The sequence below is a fragment of the Uranotaenia lowii genome, chromosome 1, assembly GCF_029784155.1.
Source record: "Uranotaenia lowii strain MFRU-FL chromosome 1, ASM2978415v1, whole genome shotgun sequence".
In the NCBI taxonomy this organism is placed as follows: Eukaryota; Metazoa; Arthropoda; class Insecta; order Diptera; family Culicidae; genus Uranotaenia; species Uranotaenia lowii.
The window spans coordinates 161,843,975-161,862,957 of NC_073691.1; positions in this window are offsets into that span (position 1 = coordinate 161,843,975).

Below are 18,983 nucleotides of genomic sequence, written 5' to 3' on the forward strand. Positions count from 1 at the left end.
CTAAGAAACGCTTGTTGAGTTTATTCAATAAGTGTTTGGAGCTGAACTTTGTTCCGCATGACTGGAGACAAGTGAAAGTCATCGCCATCCAAAAACCGGGAAAACCAGTTTCTGATTACAATTCGTATAGGCCGATCGCAATGCTCTCGTGTCTCCGGAAATTGCTCGAAAAAATGATTCTCTTTCGGCTGGATAAATGGGTTGAATCAAACAATCTGTTGTCAAGTACACAATTTGGATTCCGTAGAGGCAAGGGTACGAACGACTGTCTAGCATTACTTTCATCAGACATTCAATTGGCGTTTGCCCAAAAAGAGCAGATGGGGGCAGTATTTCTGGACATCAAAGGGGCATTCGATTCGGTGTCCATAGAAGTGCTATCTAGTAATCTTAACTCTTGCGGACTTTCACCAATTTTGAACAATTTTTTATATAACCTGTTGTCTGAAAAAATCATGCATTTTAGCCATGGAGAAACCAAAGTTGAACGAATTGGTTACATGGGTCTACCCCAAGGCTCATGTTTAAGCCCCCTGCTATACAACTTTTACGTCCGAGAAATCGATGCTTGTATGGCACAAAATTGCACGCTAAGACAGCTTGCGGATGACTGTGTTGTTCATTTCACAGGTAAAACAGAGACTCAAATAAAACCTCCGCTACAAGAAACTCTAAATAATTTATCACATTGGGCCAGGAATCTAGGCATCGAGTTTTCGCCTAGTAAAACCGAGTTAGTAGTTTTTTCAAGGAAGCATTCCCCTCCTCAAATAGAGCTCCTTATGATGGGTAGAACTCTAACTCAATCTCTTAGTTTTAAATATTTGGGTGTCTGGTTCGACTCTAAATGCCTCTGGGGAAAACATATTAGGTACCGTCAACTGGGGCAACATGCAACACTTTTCAACTTCAATGGCTTCTAAAATCTTAATGCTTACAGATTATCATACCTCTTATACATCAAAAGTTTTAAGGTTGATGGGACACTAAACTGACGTAGTCAGAAAAAATATTGGTTTTACCAGTTATTTTTAAATTTACAAAAACATGCGATTTTCACACAACTAAGAAAAAGGGGTAAGTTGCAACAAACTCTGTAATAAATGAAAAATCGAATGAAAACGTTTGAAAATTTAAAGTTTTTGATACATTTGTGATGTCATAACCCATAATGCACCAATTGCAGTAATTTTTGGTTTTGATCAAATTAAATTTTTCATTTTTTTCTGTCAAATTTTTTTTTTAAGTGAAAAGTGTTAATCTGCTGCATACACTTAGGGGTAAAAAATTCGACAAAATATTTTTTAGCTTAAATCATGAAAATAATTCTTAGGATGGATGAAATTTAAATGTTAATAAACGCATAATGCAAAACAATAACATCCCAGCATATGGAAATGCGATTTATAAGATTTAGTTCTGATTTGCATTTTGTTGCATTTTGCCCCAGACAGCTAACTGAATTATAAAAATATTTGTTCAAAAAAATTTAGTGATTTTCCGAAAAATATTTATACACCAACAGTGTTGGTGTAGGATAATGAAAGCAATATAAAGTTTGTAGGTTATATCATTAAGCCGATCCGTCATACTAGGTAAAGTTTTTTACGACATCGAAAAATGTTAAAATTTGTACATTTATTGCTCAATTTTTTAAATTTTTTATGACAATCAAAAACTATAAAAAACTCCTTCACAATGTTAAAAACTATGTCATCATCAATTTGTTATCATTCAATGATAACTTTATCACAGTATATTGAAATAAAAATGGAATGAATGTTGTGGTATACAAATGTTGCATCTAACCCTGCTTTTGCATGTTGCCCCGTTTGACGGTACTTGACTCAAAAATGCCAAAAGAGAATCAATTTTCTTCGAACGATTACTGGAACCTGGTGGGGTGCTCATCCACAGGACCTCATTAGGTTATACCAAACAACGATACTGTCGGTCATAGAATACGGAAGCTTTTGCTTTGGGTCCGCCGCGCAAACCCACTTGATTAAACTAGAACGAATACAGTATCGTTGTTTGCGTATTGCCATGGGTTGTATGCAGTCGACACATACGATGTGTCTCGAAGTACTGGCGGGAATAATGCCGTTGAAAAATCGGTTCTTCGATTTATCGCTACGTTTCCTAATTCGAAGTGAAACTATGAATCCTTTGGTGATAGAAAATTTGGAAAGGCTTATGAATATTAATCCGCAAGTAACATATGTAAATAATTATAAAACTTTTAGTCAATTAGAAATAAATCCTTCTTTATTAAATTCGGACACGAGTCACTTTTACCCGAGTAGCAGTTCCTTGATAAGATTCGATCTGTCCATGACCGCTGACATCCGTGGAATACCAGATCACGTCCGACCCAACATTATTCCTTCAATCTTTGCTTCAAAAGTACGTGAAATTGATCCTATAAAAATGTTCTTTACTGATGGTTCTAGAATCGACAATGCGACTGGCTTCGCAGTGTATAATGAGGGCTTTGAAGCTTCGTTCAAGCTTCGAGAGCCATGCTCCGTTTACACTGCTGAACTAGCCGCTATTTACTGCACCTTGAAACACATTCGCACACTGCCCGCAGACCACTATTTCATCTATTCGGATAGTCTCAGCTCCGTTGAGGCAATTCGATCGATGAAACTGATGAAGCGCTCTTCCCATTTTTTGCTGGAAATTTCAGGGATATTGGGCGCTCTGATCGAAAATTCGTATAGGATTACCTTAGCTTGGATCCCGTCTCATTGTCTTATACAAGGCAATGAGAAGGCGGACTCATTGGCTAAGGTGGGCGCGTTACAAGGTGAAATCTTTGAGAGGATAATACCTTACAATGAATATTTTTCAATACCTCGCACTTTAGCGATTAACGCTTGGCAGTCTAGCTGGGACAATGGCACAAAGGGACGTTGGCTCCATACGATTATCCCTAAGGTTCCGACGAAGGCATGGTTTAAGCATTTTAACTTGAGTCGCGACTTCATTCGCGTGATTTCTCGGCTCATGTCAAATCACTGCTGGCTTGACGCGCACTTGTTTCGTATTGATCTCGCTGCAACCAATGTTTGCGTTTGTGGGGATGGCTACCACGACATCGATCATGTTGTATGGACGTGTGAAAAGTATGGTCAAACGAGGGCTTGGCTACTGGATACCCTTAGGGCCCGAGGTAGATTACCTGGGGTTCCAATTCGAGACATTCTGGCAAACTTAGATTTTGGATATTTGTTCCCAATTTACAAATATCTCAAGCTGTCTGACTTGGTCGTTTAGTCCGCTTACCCACGTAAACTCTCCCCTTGTGTGTTCTTCATTTAATGTCTGTTTTGTTTATTTATTAGTACTACCTCTCATCCAACGGGTTCGACACATTCCTGAAGAAGGCTGGCCAGAAGGTTGGAAACCGATACCATGCAAACCGTAGCTACCGAAACCACAGCTAAAGGAGGCCACCACCGGACCCTAATGGAAAACTGATACTGAAGAATAACCCCTATAAACCCCTTCCTTTTTCCTTGTTTAAAGTTTTTTTTTTTTTCTAACTGTTGAGTCGCCGCGACTATTACGGCCCCCTTCCTTACTATAACCAGTGAAACGAATACCCTCGGCACATTTAAACTTTGTAAAAGTAAAAGGCCTTTACTTTTTTATCTCTAAAAAAATAAATAAGTCTGTGATTATACCTAAATTTCCTGTGATGAACTCCATTCTGGTGTGACCGTGAAGTTTTAAATTGAAGTCCTCCGAGAAGAAATACGGATTGTCTGTAATTGTTAGGTACGGACTCCATCTTTGTGTGAATGTGGAGAATTCAAATCCCCTGAGAGGGAATCGTTAGCTCTGTGAGGCTATGTTCTTACCCTGTGAGGGACTCCAGCTCTGTGTGGCTGTCGAGAATTGAAATTCCCCGAGAGGAAATATTTTTGCTCCGAGAGGCTTCTTGTTCCCCTGTGAGGGACTCCAGCTCTGTGTGGCTGTTGATGATTTGGATTCCCCGAGAGGAAGTATTTAAGCTCTGAGAGGCTTCTTGTTCCCCTGTGAGGGACTATAGCTCTGTGTGGCTGTCGAGAACAGGGTTGCCAACTATTTTTCAGAAAAGTCTGGAAGATTTTTAAAAAATGTCTGGAAATTTCTGCAAATGTCTGGACACCTAAGGCGACCTTTTTTTTTGGTCCCCAGATCTCAATGTTACAATAGTATTTTTCTGTCACTATATCAGTCACGTGCTCTGTCTGATTCTCAATTTAACATACATCCTCAAAGCATTTGCCAAGGTTTCAAACCCTTATTGAATTCATAGTTTATAGGTTCTACTAATAATTTCCTCAGGGTGGCCACTCGAAATCCATTTCGGATTTCCCGTATTTTTCCCGACTTTTTCCCGCATGTTAACATGAAATTCCCGATTTTGTAAAATAGAAAACAAAACAAAAATCCGAATATTTATTTTTGAAACCACCTACCTAGACCTAGATTTCTAAGATTTGCCTTTGTTTTTATATTTTTTTCAAAAATCGTCCTGAATTGCCCGACCATGTAGAAACGTGTGATGGAAAGTATGGTATTTTTAAGTTAAAAATCATCGTTCTTTGAAACTACTATTTTGAAGATATTTTGCTCAAATTCGACCTTCATATAATTCAATATCAAATAAGCAATTTCAAATTGCTTAGCACCTGCTTTGACATGTTTTGTTCCAGATTTCACAGGATCCAAATATCTTTGGTAACCAACGCCCTAGCAGCGACAAGTCATCTGATGTCCTTTCAATTCTTTGAGACATTTTGAATATCAGAGAAACCTCTACCTGAAAAAGACCTCGTAATACATCATATGGTAATATCATCTGATTGGAAATGATCGATTCAAAACATGAGGGGTATTACAATGGAACAAATATAAGGAAAATGAAATAATCGCACTTGGTTTTATAATTAAAAACTCTCTGGAGTATTCGACCGAATATTCGTTTGGCCGTTGGCCGAGTACAAATTTTTTCGTCCATCATGCTTCCTCTCTATGAGCGTCGGATAGAAACTTCAAATGTTTCGCCTCCTCGGCCGCCTCTCGCTTCCGATTTGCAAAATAGTTTCTATAACAGATTGTTTTCCTTTTTTTTGTTTTAATAGGACTCGACATCTCTCGAGTGAGTATAACGAGCATACTGGATTAACGATTTCGTTACGGTTATTCCCGTTGTTCAATGAAGCAAGTTAAAACTAGTCAAAACCGATCGAACACGGTAGGAGGATCCATTTCGACCTGGTAAAAATCGGTCGAAGCCAATCGGAAAGAGATTGATGATCAACTGTGAATCAATTTTTACTTGTTTCGCCTTTTTCGTTCAAACTTCATTGAACAGACTTTCACCGAGCCAAAAATTTCCGACTTTTCGGGAGAAATTCCCGGCTTTTTCCTGCATTTTTCCCGGTGGATTCCAAATCCCGTCTTTTTCCCGAATGGGTGGCCATCCTGTTTCCTGCCATATTACACCATGACAAAATTGAATTTTCATAGAATCTTAGAACAATTTATGTCCAAACACAAAAGTCTGGAATTGTCTGGAAGAAATGTCAAAAGTCTGGAAGTCTGGAAACCTAAAAAAATGTCTGGCAAAACTCCAAAAAGTCTGGAAGATCCAGACAAAATCTGGAAGGTTGACATCACTGGTCGAGAATAGAAATTCCCCGAGAGGAAATATTTTAGCTCCGAGAGGCTTCTTGTTCCCCTGTGAGGGATTCCAGCTCTGTGTGGCTGTTTAGAATTCAAATTCCCTGAGAGGAAAAACTTAAGCTCCTAGAGGTTTTCTTGTTCCCCTGTGAGGGACTCCAGCTTTGCGTGGCTGTTGAGAATCGAATTTCCCCGAGAGGAAAACGGTGGGATTGTTTAAAATGGACATGCTCCGAGAGGAAGTATTTAAGCTCTGAGAGGCTTCTTGTTCCCCTGTGAGGGACTCTAGCTGTGTGGCTGTAGAGAACCGAAATTCCCCGAGAGGAAATTGAGATTTTAGTGGCTATAAAAAAAAAACTGCCTGCCCCGAGAGGGAAAGCTCTGAGAGACTACACTGTCTCGTATGGCTATGGAGATTTGAAAATTCCCAGAGCGTGCATTCTTCAGCTCTAAGAAGTTTTTTTTTTTTTAAATATGTCTTTATTAGTCTTTTAATCATTACATTTAAGTTACATTATTAAAGTTAAATTAAAGTGTTCAGATCAATTATGATCAGTTCAACTCTTTGATACAGTTAATTTTAAACATTGTTTATTTGATTTAAATTTGCTTAAGCAATCAATAATTTGATTTATAGGAGAATATCCTGTTGAGCAAAAAAAAAAATGTATAAACTTAATCCTAAATCCTAAAAACTAACTTAATTGTAGAGAGAACGAATCTCTGCGATGGAAGACTGCATCGATTTGCCTCTGAAGTTGGAGATGATTTTGTTGGCCATCTCTCCGATCGATTCTATGCCTGCAATCCGATGAAGATCTTCGGTGCTGTGCCAAGGTGGAAGCCGCAAAATCATTTTCAGAACCTTGTTCTGAATCCTCTGGATGGCTTTCTTCCTCGTCGCGCAGCAGCTAGACCAAATCGGAACTGCATACATTATCGCTGGTCGAAAGACCTGTTTGTAGATTAACATCTTATTTCGCAGACACAACCTGGATTTCCTGTTGATGAGAGAATAAAGAGATTTAGTGTATTTATTATATTTAGATTGAATATCTTCAATGTGATTTTTAAAAGTAAGATTCCGATCAAGTGTAAGTCCCAAGTACTTCACGTGATCAGACCATTCTAATGAAACCCCATTTAAAATTATGGAATGATTTTCATTAGGTTTTAAAAAATTTGCTCTTGGCTTATGGGGAAATAAAATAAGTTGAGTTTTGGAAGCGTTAGGAGAAATTTTCCACATTTTCAAGTAATTCAAAAAGGAGTTTAAATTTTGTTGCAATCTACTGCGTACCACCCGTAAATAACCCGTTTTTCGAATATGTGATATGTGATTGAACAGTTGTTTGAAAATTTACCTTTTCTGGACTTGTTTTATTCAAATTGTAATATTTGAGATATTAAATGTGGTAGATTTCAAAAGTTTTAGTAGCAAAAGATACGCAAGAACATTTCTATGAACTTGAAACAAAAATTCCGATTTCTATAGAAATGTGAACGAATGTTTGCATACAACAATCATATTTTGTAGTCATTAATTCTAGGCAATAAATTTTGATAAAAACTATATTTGTCAGTGTATCTGACTTTGAAACACAAATAAATCATTTAGGGTGATTTGCCAATCGTTGCACAGCTAAGCACATGATTTTGGTGTTTATGCTGTATTTTAGTCATTTCAACCAAATTCACTCGATTTTTTTTGTCGATGCACTCATACAGGATTGGTCAACAAGATCCAATGGTTCAAGTGTTTGAAAAAAGTGACATAAAAATTTAAAAAATCATTTAAAACAGCTTGTCTTTGCCCAATAGTTGCACAGGCAAATTTTGCCTCGTGCATAATGTTGTCCGATTTGTTCCAATGGTTGCACATTTTTAAAAACAGTCACCATGAGGTCGAATAGGCTGATATTTGTTACGGAAGCTTATTATGAGAACTTCTAGTTCAAATGCAATCTAATTTTTAGACGGCCCCTTATGAGGGGGAGGGGGGGGGGGTCTTCCATATAAACCGTCCAATGCACTTTCCAATTCCAATTCGGGCCCAAAAAAACACAAAGCCGCCGGTTTGAGTGTCTGGAATAGCATCTATCACACGTGAAGTTTTGTCAGAAACTCAAACCCACCTCTTTATTTACCCAAAGCCATTTGAGTGGAGGTTAAATAACATAATTTGCCCAGTGTTGAGCCTTTTTCTTTATATGTCCTACCAACATAAAATTTTATGTCTTTAAAATCCCATAGAATAAACTGAAAGGTATTTGATGCTTAATTTTTGAGTGGCTATTAACAGGTGAAAAGACTAGAGAACGTGAACTGTTTTGCCCCCTTTTACCCTTATGAAGAAGATGCGATTTTATAAAACAAATGGAAGTTGATCGATTTTTACATAATGAATCTCAATTTAAAACTTGAAAATGGACACAATCACACCCAAAGTTTAAGATCGTTTGACTGATTTATGCTCATGATATACGATTTTGTATAAGAATTTTGTTTTCGAAAAGTTAATTGATTTAAGGGGGGGTAGGGTCTAACACTTTCAAAAAATCGATTTTTTTATTTTTTTTATTTTCTTATTGTAAAACATTTCAAGAATGTTGTGTCAAATTTTCAAGTCAATTGAAGCAAAACTGTAGAAGTTATAAGCCTTTATCTCCTCCTATCTAATACTGCAAGAAAGCAAGAGCAGAAACTTCAAACGCGTTTTTCTCGAAAGCACATTTTTAAAGTCCGTGGACATCGTCATTTGAAAACTACTTATCCGATTCTTTTCAAATTTGGAACATATTTTCTACATATAAAATACCAGACCCCAACGTTTTTCTTTTTTGATTTTTTTACTTTGGGAAGATTTTACAGGTGAAAAATGGCGGATTTTTAAGTGAAAAATCGTAGTTTTTACTTCAAACAGCCACAAAAATTTCATAAAAATATTTTTAAGTTAAATAAAAACGTTGGGGTCCAGAAAAACATCTATTAAAAATATTTTGCTTTGATTTTTTGACTTCAGATGATTCTGTGCTGAGATACAGTGTCCACCGCAAATCCTGTTTTCTAAAAGGCATCCTCGAAAATGCTCCGTCACCGGCTCATTTTTCAATATTTTTCTACGAAAAAATTACTAAATGTTCTTTAAACAATGCTTTGTATAATGCAAAAAATTTGAATACATTTGTTTGAACGATAGCTCCAGAAAAAAAATCGTGAAAATGGTGTTTTTTTTATACCCGTTAGACCCTACCCCCCCCCTTAAATATCTTTTTAATATTAGTGGGTTTATTTGTAATTGATGTAACCTCTGTAGCATTTCATCAATCTTCAGGAAACAATCACATCACATAGAAATGCTTCCCAAGAGTTTTCCGGCTGAAAAACTTTTTTGGATTAAATTAAGTTTCACAAAGCTATGACTGTTTATTTTTCTGGATGATAAGGGCCAAAAAAAGCTTCACATAGATGTCTCCAGTGACGGCAACTCGACAGCAGATTCGAATTCCTGAGAAAATTGCACGTCAGATAAGTAATATTTCGGGTCTTTCAACCTTCGACTTCTAGTTTTTGGGATTAAGGCTCGTAGTTTTCCTCCTGTACAATATTCTGACAATATTAATAACAATATCAAGGGGATCGCTGTTGACATGGAATGAAATTCTTTTAGATTTGTCGTCACGAAATTAGAGAAACATTTTTTTTCAGAACAGCTTTTAGATTCTTTACATAAAATGTTGAGTAAATGGTCGGGATAAAGGATTTCAAAATTAATCTGATAAAAAAGTAGTCTCTCAAAGCCAATGCAGTTGACTTTGACACTTTTCAGACAATGCAAATTGCCCGACTTTCATACATGCATAAGTTTTTCCAACGAGTTTAATAATTTCAAAACTTTATTTTTAAGATTTGACGGTGAAAAAAAAAATATTTATGGATATATAAAGTGTCTTTGAATTATAAAATTAATTATTAAAAATCAAAATTGAGGAAAAAAATGTGAAAATTCTAAGTGGACGTGAATATCCACTTATTCAAAAAAAAACATGCCATATCAATAGACAATTCGAGTTGTTTTAGTTGCATGTAGTCAATGAACGTGTTCAATTTTGTATGACAATTTGTATGCAAGAAGAACCTTTCGCATATACAAGAAATTCAAATAAGTTCGGAATGAATTTTGTTTTAAATTATTGATTTTTCCCTTTCTTAAGATTAATTGTTTGCCAGCATGAGAAGAAGCAAAGTATTTCATGAAAAATGTAATAAGCATTTCGAAATAAAAAATCGTGATCCATTGAAAAATATTGTAAAATTGAAGGATTTGCTTTCTGAAGCTTTCAATAATTTCATGACATGTTTTTGCGAAAGTTTTAAATCATCAAACTTATTAGCTATGCAAAGCAGTATAATGCGATTCTTATTATCATCCGGTCTACCAGTTTTAAAATTAGCTGTCAAAACACTAAAATTAAAAAAAATATTTACCTATTTTGAATTTTTTGTATTACAAAGAATATCATTTCTGGGGTACAAGATAGGTTTAGTTTTTGTTCACATGCAATGTATTGCAAGAACCAAGAAATATTTTAAATATACAAATATATGTTTTCTGAACTTTCAGTACATCTCTGATGGTTTTTGAATGAAAATTTGGATTTTTCCGTACAAGCCTCTTTACTAATTCAAAACACGTTGTTATAATTCAGGACTTAATCAATCGCTTCCAAAATTTTTATTGCTATTTTTAGCTGTAAAAACAACCAAACAAAGTTATTGGAGGTTAACGTATTAATAAATTTGAAATTTCCAAACAAATTTTACAGCGGAATTATGTACAACAATGGGGCAGGAGGATATTGAGTGGACCAATTGTTGCACGATCCAACTTATTTTCTGGTTAAGTATGAATCATAATTTTTTTTCAAAATCATGGTGTTAAAATTGTCCAACAAACGTTTCGTATAGAAAACTGATACGAAAAATGTTTCGTTCTGACGTAAAACCTTATTTGCCGTAGAAGGAATGTTAAGGTTTTTGTTAACAATTAGCACAAAAAACACGCGAAAAAAACAAGAAAAATTAAAACTGTCGTTAGAGACACACTTACCAGCAGAAAATATCACAAAAGCCTCATTTCATCAGAAAACATTCCGAATTACACGATTCGGTATTATTTTTGAGGAAAAGTTGAAAAACAGCTGAAATATTGACAATTTAAGTCATGCTGTGCAACAATGGGTTAGGGGACAACGATTGGCAAATCACCCTATTCCATTTCAATGATTTTGAGCATTATGCAATTCACTGATTCTTGGGCGAAAACATGATATGTTTTTCCGTAAAACGTCCAGCTTTTTATAAGGACTTTCACAATATCTAGGATGAATATTGTAGTTTGAGTTATGATTAGTTAACTTACAAGTACTGTTACATATAATAGGTTCGCATATATTTTCAAAATGTCAATTTGACTCAGATAGAGGTGCAATAACACAAAATACCAAATTCAGATTATTCCGAGGTGCCAAAAATTTGAAATTAGGTTTTGACTTATGTAGAGGCCTAATCCAAATATAAAATAACATTTTTTTTCCTACCAGCTCTGGTTTTCAAAATAAATTTAGGAAATAAGTAAAAATTCATTGACGAAATTTGTGCGCTTTTTCGGCAATACCTTAGAATGAAACATGATTTTTAAAATTAAAGTTTTTACGCAATAACCAACTTTCCTGAAGACGCAAGTAATTTTGACTTTGAAGTTATTACAATAGATTCGAGTTCAAAACGCCAAAATTTTCTAAAACCAGTTATGAAACAAAGGTCCCTAAAAATGCTATATCGATGATAGAAAATTTCGAGGTTCGAGTGAAAACCAGCAAAGATCGGATTTTTATTAAGTTTTGAATGGATCTGTAAAAATTTCTGCTTACTGATAAAATCTATTTTCTGTAAAAACCAAAAAATCAGCAAAATCCGGCTTATTAGAAAAATCAGGGAAAATACGAGGCTTACCAGGTTACCAGGTTATGATAAAAATAACCGATTTTTAAGTTTATTTTCATATTTGACACTGTATCTCTGAAGATGAATGTTTTAGAAACTCAATGTTCAAGACGAAGTTTCATTATATTGTATTTGTTTATTGAAATTAATTTGCGGCTTTATCGGTGAGGATTATGGGGGGGGGGGGGGGGGGGGGTAGGGTCTAACACTTTCAAAAATCGATTTTTTTATTTTCTTATTGTAAAACATTTCAAGAATGTTGTGTCAAATTTTCAAGTCAATTGAAGCAAAACTGTAGAAGTTATAAGCCTTTATCTCCTCCTATATAATACTGGAAGAAAGCAAGAGCAGAAACTTCAAACGCGTTTTTCTCGGAAGCACATTTTTAAAGTCCGTGGACATCGTCATTTGAAAACTACTTATCCGATTCTTTTCAAATTTGGAACATATTTTCTACATATAAAATACCAGACCCCAACGTTTTTCTTTTTTGATTTTTTCACTTTGGGGAGATTTTAGAGGTGAAAAATGGCGGATTTTTAAGGGAAAAATCGTAGTTTTTACTTCAAACAGCCACAAAAATTTCATAAAAATATTTTTAAGTTAAATAAAAACGTTGGGGTCCAGAAAAACATCTATTAAAAATATTTTGCTCTGATTTTTTGACTTCAGATGATTCTGTGCTGAGATACAGTGTCCACCGCAAATCCTGTTTTCTAAAAGGCATCCTCGAAAATGCTCCGTCGACGACTCATTTTTTAATATTTTTCTACGAAAAAATTACTAAATGTTCTTTTAACAATGCTTTGTATAATGCAAAAAATTTGAATACATTTGTTCGAACAATAGCTCTAGAAAAAAATCGTGAAAATTGTGTTTTTTTTATACCCGTTAGACCCTACCCCCCCCCCCCCCCCCCCCTTAAAGAGTTGAAATGAAAGACGGATAGAAGATCAGAAGAAAATTCTAAGGTGGTGAAAAGAGCGAAGAGCATTTGAAATAGAAGTTTGACCACATACTAAATTCTTTGTCCCGCATCAATTAACTGTATTGAAGAAGTAGTACCCAATAGAGAAGGCACTACATTTTTCGATACAGTTAATTATGGATGGTTCGACCGCCATGTGAGTGCACATGTGCCGAACGGACAAAAAATTTAGCATGTGGTTGCTCTGTTAAGTCTTCTATTGTGCGATATCGTTCCATCGATGGCTAGGTAGATTTCTTATTTTCGTTTTGTGCGCAAGTTCAATACAGTTAATTGATGCGGGACAAAGAATTTAGTATGTGGTCAAGCTTCTATTTCAAATGCTCTTCGCTCTTTTCACCACTTTAGAATTTTCTTCTGATCTTCTATCCGTCTTTCATTTCAACTCTTAAATCCTCACCGATAAAGCCGCAACTTAATTTCAATAAACAAATTCACGGTGATTTCTCCTCTTAAAATATATTGTATTTGTTTTTTTTTTTATTTCACTTAAACGGAGATCAATAAAAAAACATTACCTTGTCTTATAGACCTCATTTTAAATACTGTGAGACTTTTTCGAAATCACTTAGAAGATAAAATGCAAGACAAAACAGTTATAAGCGATCACATTTTTACATTTTTGACCACTGTGCAATGGCCTTGTTGGTAGAATAAGCACAAAGAGCGGAGATGTCAATTTGTTTCTGTTCCGGCCTCCGGTTAAAAGACGAGTTGGCACAGGGAGTATAGATTTTTAAGGCTGCGGCTACGAAAAAAATATTTTCTGATTTCTGAAAAAAAAAAACAGTTTTTACACAGGGAGCGCATTATTTTTTGATTGCTGCTACGATTTTTTGTTTATGATTTGGCAACCGGTGAAAAGATGGATTGGCACCGGTGGGACCGCAGATTTGTGCTAAGGCCAAGAATGTTCCGGCTCTGGTTTACAAAAAGTCAGAGCGGCAGGAAAAGTACAGATTTGAAATGTTTTTTTTTGTAAAAATGTAATGTAGAATTAAGATGAAGGATATTTAGGAAAACGAATGACAGTTTTCCATATTTTTTTTTTTTAAATGATCTGAAATACCTACAATGTTTCTCTTGAGAATAATGTTCGTGATATTATGCTGGTTGTTTCATCAAGACTTTTCAGTTTTGGGACAATCAACCTCAAAAACGACCATGTCTGTCGACCACGGCTACCCGTTTTTTTGTATCGAGAGTTTTTGAGGTTAATTCTAGAGTTTGTTTTGATTAGGTCGTATGAACCAATCTAAACAAAATTGAGTTATTTGCTGCAAACGATTGATTAACATGTATTCCACGTTTGCTGAAAACTTGGTTTCATTTTATCAATAAATAACTTTTTTAAAATGGTTTAAATTTAGGACGTATAATAACTTTGTTATTTTTGAGTGCAAACTGGTTTTTTCGACTTTTTGCATCGTCGTTTTTTGCCGTGCGTGCATAATGACGCAAAATAACAATCCTTCGAGTTGGTTTTTGCGTCGTTGTGCATCGTCGCGAGAAGTGTTTAGGAGAGTGATGGAAATTTACGAAAAAGTACCAAAAATTAAAGAAAATGCTCTGCAGGAATGTTTTTAGTAATATCTGATCAAAATGGATAGCTTAATTTGTTTTCGGGTGAGTTTACTGAAGTTTTTTACTTTACGCTGTGTAAATAGCCAATATTCTGTTTCTATTTCAGAGGCAACCGAACTTTTTAAAGCCTGATACCTTTCACATTCTTTGAACGAAAATCGGCATCACAGTGGTGGCCTGAAAATACCAATAGTAAATTCCCAAACAGACAGTCTCATCAAGCAACAATTCCGGAAGCTCTTTGGCTGTAACTTTCGAACCCATATTGAGTAGATTATGGTTTCTTATGTTACTTGAAGTTATTTCAAACTACCTTGAAGAATTTCCGGTTAATGTAATCTATTTTAAACATCAATAGTACCGAGTGGAAAAATGACGTTAGTGCCAAATAGTAAATGCAATAAGACGTAAGTACAATTTCACAAAAAAACACTAAACTGACACCGGTTTCGAATACATCAGTTTGTTCTTCTACCATTTTTGCTTTGATTTTAAAATTTCCAAACAAGTTTGAGCAGTATTTACAAAACGAGAATTTAAAATGTGATTCGAAACTTTAACAGCGATTTTCTAAAAACTTGTCAAGTGGTTCGTGCGACCTAATCAAAACAAACTCTAGAATTGTCCCATCTCATTTGTACACGCTCAGCAAGTGTGTGTAAGAAATCTGTACCAATACATTAAAAGGATGCATCTCCATATATGGCGAATCGAGAAAAATGCGTTTGAAAAAAATGCAGCCTATTTTAAATCGCTTATTCAGAATCACTTAAAATGCTTGCATTTTTTGAAAAACAAACGATTTTTAGAAGCATCCCCTATATGTAAGAATTTAGAATAGAGGAATATCAATTTTCATGAAAAAAAAGCAACGCGCTATCGTAGATAGAACCTAGCTCACGTAATATTTTGTCTCCCTTGTTTATACACCCTTTGCAATTTTCTCATTTCTAACTTTAGTTTTAAGCTCGCGTTTATTTACTATGTTTTTATGTTGAATAAAGTGTCAAATCTTTACCAACACATAAAAAGAAGCTATCTCCATATATGGCGTATCGAGAAAAACGCGTTTTAAAAAAACAACCTATTTTAAATCCCTAATTAAAAACCACTTAAAATTGTTGCTTCTTATAAACGAAAAACGATTTTTTAGAAGCATCCCCTATATGTTAGAATAGAGGAATATCAACTTTCATGAAAAAGCAACGTGCTATCGTAGATAGAACCTTGTTCACGTGATATTTTATCTAACCTGTTCATACACCCTTTGCAATTTTCTTATTTTTAGCTTAAGTTATAAGCTCGCATTCATTTGCAACTATGTTTTCATGTTTTTTTTTCATTATTTTATTTGCATGTTGAATAAAGAGTGAAATTGATTATTTTGAGTTGGTTTGCGGAGCAGTGGCGAAAAATTGTTCCGGAGTAAAGGGTGTATCCATGTGATGGCAGTTTTGGTTTTAGAATGTTTATAGATCCTTTACTCAAAATGAGTTTTTAATGTAACGGAATATTATTTTTTCAAAAGGATTTTACGGTTAAGTGGTGCAAATGTTGGCCTATCATGAGGTACTGAAAATGGTTTTTGTTTACTTTTGGGGATAGATCATTTTCACGTGTTGGTACAGAAATGTCAAAAACAACTCTATGGAGGTAGAGGAATGTAAACAGCTGGATTGAAAATTGTTATTAATTTTGCTGCAGTTATTATTTTTTTGTTTGCATTTCAATGAAAATGACAACCACAAGCTCGTTATAGAGTTGTTTTTGACATTTCTCACGCACATTAACTGGCATCCCACTGGCGTGTACGGACGAGACCGGGACAATTAACCTCCAAAAACTTCAGTGCAAAAATTGTGCAGTCGGCCGACGAACACGTTCGTTTTTTATGTTAATGTTCCCAAAATGAAAAGGTGTCAGTGCAAAGCTCTGAATTATGAAACGAATACTACTAGCGGCAAATAGGACTATTGGCACTTAAACTCGCCCTCTTAGCTTATTTGAGGCTTATTTGAAATTCAAGTGTAATATAGCCTGTTGGCATTTGTTAATATTAGGTGTGTTCAACGAAACTCAATTGAAACGGATTGACAGTTGCACAGCTGATTTTCCGATTGACTTCAATCGATTTCTATCCGGCAGTTGATTGAACAGCCACTAACCAATACTTACGTACTGGCGCAGTGTTCTCAGATGTCATTTTATATCAGCTTCGTTCGGAATTTGAAAAGACGATTTTCTCTAGCAAATTGTAATTATTCTATCATTTTCGCAATTTCAAAGGCAAATTCTTACCAATACAAGCGGAAAATGTCAAATAAGAAAGTTTATCGACTTGAAGAAATGCCTGGACCCAGGAAATAATTATCAGTTCCACTCATGAATGAATCTCAAATTAATCCTATTGGAAAACAAATACCTGCAACATGATTCTTCATAATGTTATAAAATAAAATTCGTATTATTATTCTAAATTTTTTATTTTTTTATTTCTCCCCTCGGTGGGAAGCTCTGAAAACATATAATAAAAAAGTCATAAGATTTTTTCACATTACATCAATCACTTTGTTACTTTTCTTCTCAGTGGGGATCTTTACAGCAGCAGCAACGGCACCTCCGCCACTGACTGGATTGAGGGCATCTTTTCCGCTGCCGGAAAGCAGTTGATTTGATTTACACTTTCATTCTAACGCTTGGGTGCATTCCTCCGACGGTTTTCTTCATGGCCTTATTGTTCACTATTTCCTCCTCGGTGGTCGCGGGCACGGTGCTTTCGGCACTGACACACTAGCTTCAACACCATGACACCATTTACACTGCACAATTCTCACACAGCACCATTGGCATAGCACCACCAACACCGCACCGCATACTGCCATCACTTTCACACTTGAAAATTGAAAACAAACAGAATCAGCTGTTTTTTGACAGTAAACAACTGCATGTGTGTTAGTGTGATCGAAACCGATGGAAACGAATCCTGCTCCCGGGCTTGATCGATTTCGATTGGTTTCGATCGACTTCGATTGGCTTCGTTGAACGTCAATTCGATTAGTTTCGACCAAAACATTGGCTGAATGAACAGTCATTTACCAATCGAAATCGATTGAAACCAATTTCAATTGTATATTGAACAGGCCTATTATTTGCAGCTTACTGGCCCTGAAATGCTGTTATGTGTCTCTTTTGAGACTTTAAACAGTGCTTAATGGTTTGCTGGGTAGGGATGAGATGAAGGATGGCGGTCGTTTAGCTCAATGGCTAGCGTGTCTGGTTTGTAATCAGACGATCGGGGTTCGAGTCCCGCCGGCTCCTTACTTAATGGTCCGCGACGATTCTCGGCGCATAGGGCCGTGGTAAATGACTTCCACTGCTAACGATCGGGAACCAGCGTCTTCACTAGGTCCCAGTCAAGGTTCTCGTCAACAGTACGGATTTCGGCGGCAAGGCTTCGCCACCACGAGTTTCTGGGTCTGCCTCTTATAGGATGTCCTTCTGGATTCCATACAAGCGCCTCCCTGCAAATCTCGTTCTCATCTTTTCACAACATGTGCCCAATCTATCTCCACTTACGTTCCCAAATCGCGATCTCTAGTGCCCGAATTTCTAGCGAATTAGAACGAAATAATGATTCTTTGGAAGTGAAAAACATTCAGTTTCCGTTGCAGTGGCAGATTCTGTTCATTACTTTGATTAAAAAAGCATATATGTGTTGAATTCTATAACGAGAGGACCGACACACTTCCGTTTTTAAGTGGGTGGCTTAGGCGCCATTTCCGGATGGAAGACCACCTACCCTGTCCCACCACCTACCCCCAGCTGATGAAATTCGGTCGCGAGTTCCTTTCGATTCCCTACTTTGGGAAAGAAGCGGAGAGGTCTCTAAAAAGGGATTCGTTCTTCGGCCCTCTTGGGGCCGCCCGAAGACGAGACGAAATCCTGCAGACATTCGTGGAAAGGGGAGTTAGCTGTTGTTCGGCCCAAAGATAAACTACAAGGGTTTAAGCCGTCGTACAAGATTCCGCCCTCTACCCCGGTTTAGCGAAAGAATTGGATTCTGGATTCGCGGCCAGTCTCCGTAGTAAAACTCTAAAGTGGAAAAATGCGAACAAAAAAAGGAACAACTTGTAATCCCCTCTCCCAATACCTTAATTATTTGTGCATCTTAAATTCTCATCTTCTTCGAAACTTATCGGTGCCGACTTTCAACTGTGAAAACATTCCATTTATTCTGTGTTTACTTACATTTGTAGTGTGTTAGGCCTGACTAAGCTTTTTCTGCCCTCTCAAACTTTACTGGTAGCGTTTGTGGTGGAGACGTTAGGTGATTTGTTCGACGAAGATGCGTTCGATGTTCGTTTTCATCTGTTATTGTTTCATGTGAAAACGGGTGGCAAAATTCTAAAATATGGCTACCCTACGCGGCATGCCAGTCCGACTAGTTTTATAGTCTGCCGATTTAATAGAGGGACTTAATTCTCACGCTGGCGCAACATATATCTTGCAAAAGTTGCGGGCGGATAACAATCGGTTCAAAGCGATTGCTGAAATATATTCTTATGCTGTTTTGATATACATTCCATATACATTATAGAATGGTCGTAAGAAAGTCAAAAAACAGCATTTACCTACCAAAGTGGAACCTGATTTTAACTGCTATGAAGATTTCACAAGTTTTTCAAACTACTGACTCTACAGTATTTCTTGGAGCGTTTACTATTCC